Source organism: Suncus etruscus, chromosome 7 (genome assembly GCF_024139225.1).
Source record: "Suncus etruscus isolate mSunEtr1 chromosome 7, mSunEtr1.pri.cur, whole genome shotgun sequence".
Classification (NCBI taxonomy): Eukaryota; Metazoa; Chordata; class Mammalia; order Eulipotyphla; family Soricidae; genus Suncus; species Suncus etruscus.
Genome location: NC_064854.1, coordinates 84,877,665 through 84,884,130, shown reverse-complemented (window position 1 = coordinate 84,884,130; position 6,466 = coordinate 84,877,665). Strand labels below are relative to the sequence as shown.

The window sequence follows — 6,466 nt, the reverse complement described above, 5'->3', positions numbered from 1 at the left end:
CTGGGTAAAGCATCTCAGGTAGGATCTGTGAATTGCACATAGAAATAGTCTACAAACTAGATACTCATCTTTACTTGGTTTAAATGAATTATATATTCTTGTATAAATTTTAAAACTCAATTGTAGCTATCCTATAAAACAAAAGAAATATCAGGTTATTATAAAAATATGTGAAATACTATAGAAAATATGTAAAAATTAACAAAGTTCAAAACTAAAGCTTCAAAGCACATAGACAGAGAGATAGTATAGCTGGCTGACACACTGACTTTGCACACAGCCATCCAGGTTCCATCCCCAATATGACAGAGGGGCCCCTGAGTATTACCAGGAGCAAATGCTGAGCACAGACAGGAAGCTCTGAACACAGCTTTTTGTGACCTAAAAACAACCAAAACAAACAAACAAAAAACAGAACCATTGACTCACAGGTGTAATGGATTCCCATTGCTTTCCACCTCTATTCACAAAAGCTATCAAATATCAGAGGGGATTTTTATGAATAAATAATAGATATGTTCACTGGAAAAATCATTAAGCACTTTATTACTTAGGAGACGACATTTTGGTAAATATATGCATTTTTTTTAATTTGTTTTGTCCCCCAATTCACAATACAGACCAGGCAAAGGGCCTGGGTTAAGGTGTATATGGGGTGCATTCACTGTACCTCCTCTTTCTATACAGTCAATGTAAAGAACACAGCCTGTGGTAAGAATTGGGAGGCCTTATCTTATCTTATCTTTTTTTGATATATATATATATATATATGAAATCCTTCACCAGTGCAACATTCCCATCACCAATATCCCAAGTGTCCTTCCTCCCACCCCACACCGGCCTGTACTCTAGACAGGCTTTCTACTTCCCTCATTCAGTCACATTTTGTTATGATAGTTCTCAGTGTAATTATTTCTGTGACTGCACTAAATGATCCCTGTGGTGAGCTTCATGTCAGGAGCTGGACCCTCCAGTGCTCCTCTGTTTTGTTTCTGAGAATCATTACACAAATGTTTTTCATTTTTCTCAAAACCCATAGATGAGGGAGACCATTCTGTGTTTATCTCTCTCCCTCTGACTTATTTCACTCAGCATAATAGATTCCATATACATCCATGTATAGGAAAATTTCATCACTTCATCTCTTCTGATGGCTGCATAATATTCCATTGTGTATATGTACCATAGTTTCTTTAACCATTCATCTATTGAGGGGCATCTAGGCTGTTTCCAGAGTCTGGCTATTGTAAACAATGCTGCAATGAATATAGGTGTGAGAAAGGGATTTTTGTATTGTATTTTTGTGTTCCTAGGATATGTCCCTAGGAGTGGTATAGCTGGATCGTATGGGAGCTCAACTTCCAACTTTTGGAGAAATCTCCATATCGCTTTCCACAAAGGTTGGGACTAGATGGCATTCCCACCAGCAGTGAATAATAGTTCCTTTCTCTCCACATCATCCCCATCAAAATATGGGGAGAGAAATGAACAGACACTTTGACAAAAAAGAAATACAAATGGCTAAAAGGCACATGAAAAAAAGCTCCACATCACTAATCATCAGGGAGATGCAAATCAAAACAACTATGAGATACCATCTCACGCCACAGAGATTGGCACACCTCAGAAAGAATGAGAACAAGCAGTGCTGGTGGGGATGTGGAGAGAAAGGAACTCATTTTTTTTAAAATTTTAATTGAATTTCTTTGTTGCTTTAGAACCACCGTTGTCTCTGCCCAAGGATCTGCCCAAGGATTGTGGACCATTTGTGAAGCTTGAGATCTAATTGGAGTTGGCATCATGAAAGCAGGCACCTGCCCCTGGACTGTATTTTAGTCCTTAGATCTCATTCTGTGACCACACTGCATGAGACTTGCCTGCTAAATGATCTAAAAGCAGGCAGTGCTATGACCTGGATGTCTGGGGTGTTATTCACAAAACCCAGCCCCTTCTGGCTCACTCCCCTAGGACTAGGGAGCACCTGTGAAAGGGAAAATTTTGTGTTTTCTTCTATGCTTAGGCCCTTCTGGCATGTAGAGGAACAAGGTTCTCTCAGTCACTCAGCAGTGGGGTTCTGACAGCTCAAATGAACTCAACCCATTCTCCTAGTTTATGTGGAAGGGGAGAAAAACAACTCATTTTCCTGGTTCATGTGGAAGGGTAGAGACAGGTACCCCTCCTAATGGGGGGAGACTGGCTTTGGCCCTGAGGCCAGAGCCATAGTATAGCAGGCAGAGAGTCTGTCTACTTGCACTTGGTGAGTGAGTCAACTTTTGACCTTGGTATACCTGAGCACTGCCAGGAGTGATTCTTGAGTGCAGAGCCACTAGTGACCACTGTGTGTGGCTGGGTGTGGATCCCCCCCCCCATAAAACAAAACAGAAGCTGTCCCTCTCTATTTAACCATCTCTCTGTCCCTCTGTGTTTCATGGCTCATCCCTATGCACAGTTGAGCTCTTTCTCATCCACCACTCCCTCACTTACACCTTTCAAGAAATGAAAATTCAGAACCAGGACACAGGTATGATGGACTCAGCTTTACTGCTCTGGGCTTCTTCATTCAGTGAAGCAAATGTACCAGTCAGCATTTTAGTCCATGCATGAGTTTTCACCCTCTCTAATTGTCAGTAGCTAAAGTTGTGTGCCCAGATTCCCCCATGAAAATACATAGCAAAGGCCTGTGACTATAATAGATCCTTAAAAGTGGGGCATGTTCCTCAGACTTCACTCTGCCTGTCTTAAGGACTCAAGAAAGAAGGATTCTTGTACACATCACAAATACAGAATTATTTAGTCATGCATAAATTGACTCACTCCTTACCACACTGGTTGCTCTGATATCTGGGGTAGAATCTTTGCTCTTTCATATTCTACGGAGAAAGCGCTCCTGGACTCTGTCCTGCTTAGAGAAGATACATAAATAGTATCATGTCTACATTCAGTCAGCTCCAAAAAAAGAAATGTATACTAAACTGTGAAAAGTCATGGGTACATAAGCTGCTCAGCTGATAATGGCAATGTCGATAGGAGAGAGTGGGCCAGATCCCCCGCCCTGCTGAAGCCATGCCAGCTGCACCATAACTGCCACTTCGCCAATGACACAGTTTCACCACTTAACTACTGATCTCTGCAGAGGTTCCAAAATAATGAAAGTTCAAAGATGCTGGTTTGGGGATGACTCATCAGGATTTTGTCAGAGTGAGTGTAGGCACCTCCCTCACCTTTACTTCTGGAAGGCCTGGGACCTGAAACTACAAGAGTCACAGTGCTTGGAGTTCCTGGACTGTCTGACAACTCTAAATATTTTCAATACTGTTATCACAGTAAGAACACATCAATCTACATGTTAACATGGATTCAAAGTCACCTAATATTCAGAAACAAAACAAATAATAGAAAATCAATGAGTAACAAATTACTTAGCAAACTTTCTGACATTGGCTTTAATGACCTGATGGCAAGATACATTAATTTTTACAAATATTCTTATTCCCGTACTTTTTGTTTGTTTGTTTTGGGGCCACACCCGGCAGCATCCAAGGGTTGTTACTCTTGGCTCTGCGATCAGAAATTGTTTCTGGCTCGGCAGACCTTATGGGATGTCTGGGATCAAACCTGCACCCGTCCTGGGTCAGCCACATGCAAGGCAAACACCCTACCGCTGTGCTGTCACTCCAGCCCTTATTCCTGTACTTAAAAAAAAAATCTATTGCCACTTACCTATAAAAAAAAGCAGTATAAAATATCCTATTTTGTGCCTGCCAAGTGGGCAAGCTTGGAAATGGGTGGGTATTCAGGGACAAAGATGGAGGAATTTTACATTGTTGGTGGAAATGGTCTTAGAGCAATGAATTATGAACTATGTAATACATGGTCTTTAAACAAACTATGTAATACATGACTTTTAAAGAAAATAATTTAAAAAATTACATACAACATTCAATAGGATTGTGCATGTGGGGATAGAAACCAACCCCAGAATGTTGCTTTGGTAAATGGCTCTTTTCCAAGGTGGTATGAACCCAGGAAGACAGACTCAGGGTCCACACTCCCCTGAAGAACTCTGGGAGGAGCTATCCATGGAACTGCAGAGCTGCTCAGTCTGCCTGGAACCTCCTTTGGCCTCATCACTGAGCCTCTGCCGCCATGCACCATCACAGGATGCCCAAGAGGTGAAAGCTGTTCTGAGCTGTGGTTGCCCCTTTTATGTGAGGGCCTATGGGGGTTCTAGCACCTCTGTCCTTTCTCTAGGCTTCTTCTGTCACTGAGGACAGCAATCCAGCTCTGCAGTCCCTAGAGTGCACCTACATTGCAGGCATCTGTCCAGCTCTGTGGGGACTGGAGTGTACCACCATTCCCCAATAGCATGAATCCTTGAATCACAGACTATTATGGGGGTACCCACCATTACCCTATACCTGTATCACAGGAAAGGGCCTTCTCCAGCCTCACAGCTCTGAGTGAGTGTCCTGGACATGTGACACTACCTACTTACACTCTGGTCAACTTTTCTACAACGGAACAAAAAACGTTGTGAGGCTGATAGAGCAGGGTTGTAAATCAGCTAATGTGAGGATGAGTGTTTGTGCCGCTCAGGCATCCAGTGGTGGAGCAGCAAATGCCACAGACTGGGAAAGGAGTGTGCTGCTGCAGAATCTGGGCTACCCAGGTTCCACTGCTTCACCTAAAGTCTGCTCAGGCTCCTTCTCAACACAGTCATGGCTGGCATCCCCACCCCTGAATATTTAAACTACGAGTGTTTATCTAGGGAGGCAGCTTACCTGGGTCTGAAGGGTCATTGCTGCTGAAGCATGTAGTTGGATCTAAAGAGTGTATTTAGATCTCAAGTTTGTGTTGAGTCTAAAGTGTGTGTTTGGATCTGAAGCAAGTGGATGAATCTGAAGTATGTGTTGGACCTAAAGTTTGTATTTGTATTTGGATTTTAAGTTTGTGATGGATCTGCTTGTGTGGTTGAATCTGAACTGTTTTAGTTGAAACATGTATTTGGATCTTAAGTATGTGTAGTATCTGAAGTGTATAGTTGAAGATGAAGTGTATAGTTGGATCTGAATTGTGTAGTTGAGTCTGAATCATAGTTGGGTCTGAATCAGGTGGTTGGATATGCACATGGGTTTATTTAAAGAAAAAGCACAGTTCTAGAACATCACAGGATTAGAGAGCCATGGAAAAAGCCACTGATGAAGAAGGGGAATAGAAAAGTGTGAGAAAATCTGAGGTGAGATTCAGGCCTATACCCACCTCTCTGGCCAACAACTGGACATGTGCCACAGCTCTGCCTGCCTGCTCTGTTTCCTGTGGGCCCTGTATCTCCAGCCTTGGTGTGATGGGAGGCATGGTAGGTGAGAAGACCACAAAGCTCCAGGCAGGCCAATCTATCTAGTGGTCACCACAGATTTCTTCTGCACCCCATGTCTGGGCAGAACCTGTTCCCTCAACTCCCACCAAGACAAAGCCAACCAAAAATGGGTGGCTTCACGGGTTCAGATCTGGAAGCATTTCTTTTTATTTTATTTTTTTTCTTTGTTTCTGTTTCTTTTTTCCTTCTTTATTTGAACATCTTGATTACATAAATAATTGTGATTAGGTTTCAGTCATGTAAAGAACACCCCCTTCACCAGTGCAACATTCCCACCACCAATGTCCCCAATCTTTCTCCATCCCACCCCATCCCCACCTGTACTCCAGACAGGCTTTCCAGTTCCCTCATTCATTCACTTGTTTATGGTAGTTCTTTGTGTAGTTATTTCTATAGCTGTATTCACCACTCTTTGTGGTGAGCTTCATGGAGTGAGCTGGTGTTCCAGTCCTCCTCTCATTGTCTTTGAGGATTGTTACAAAAATGACTTTTATTTTTCTTAAAACCTATAGGTGAGGGTTCTGGAAGCATTTCATATGCCACCATGTTCCCTCAGAGTTGAAGGAAGTGGGAAGGGTGAGTGTGAAGGCTTGGCTCCTGCAAGCATCCAGGAATGTTAAGGGGTGCAGCATCTCTTCAGCCCACATGCTCCTTCCCAGCACTGTGCATGATTCTCTTGGAATCTAACAAGGATACTTTTCAGGGAAGGGAGCAACCCAAGCATGGCACTGTGCTTCCAGCCCTGTTCTTCCCTACTGTGAGTGGAGAGGAGGCTGCTAGGATGTCATACGAGCCTCCAGACAGACCCTCTATCTGTGAGAAGGATAGATGGAGGGAGATAGGGAGGGAGAGAAGCATCAAAGTGCATTTCTATCACACCAAATTTTCTTCTAGTCCGAGGAAGGTAAACCTTCTCTGGTACTGGTTCTTGATGGTATAGGCATCCATGACCTCTTTCTGATTCTCTCTCCTGTGATTCTGTAAACTAGCCTTTGTTTTATACATTAATCTGACTCATTTTGCTCAGATGAGAGGTTTTATATATGCATTGGGGGCCATAACTGCCCAGTGAAGTGTTGGGTTACATCT

General features: G+C 42.9%; 1 non-coding gene across 1 annotated transcript; it reads right to left on the bottom strand.

Annotated features, from left to right (window-relative positions):
* Positions 1-595: 595 nt before the first annotated feature.
* LOC126014690 (small nucleolar RNA SNORA51) lies at positions 596-728 on the bottom strand. Its single transcript, XR_007497692.1, has one exon. It is a non-coding gene; the product is annotated as a small nucleolar RNA SNORA51 (small nucleolar RNA).
* Between the last annotated feature and the right edge of the window lie 5,738 nt (positions 729-6,466).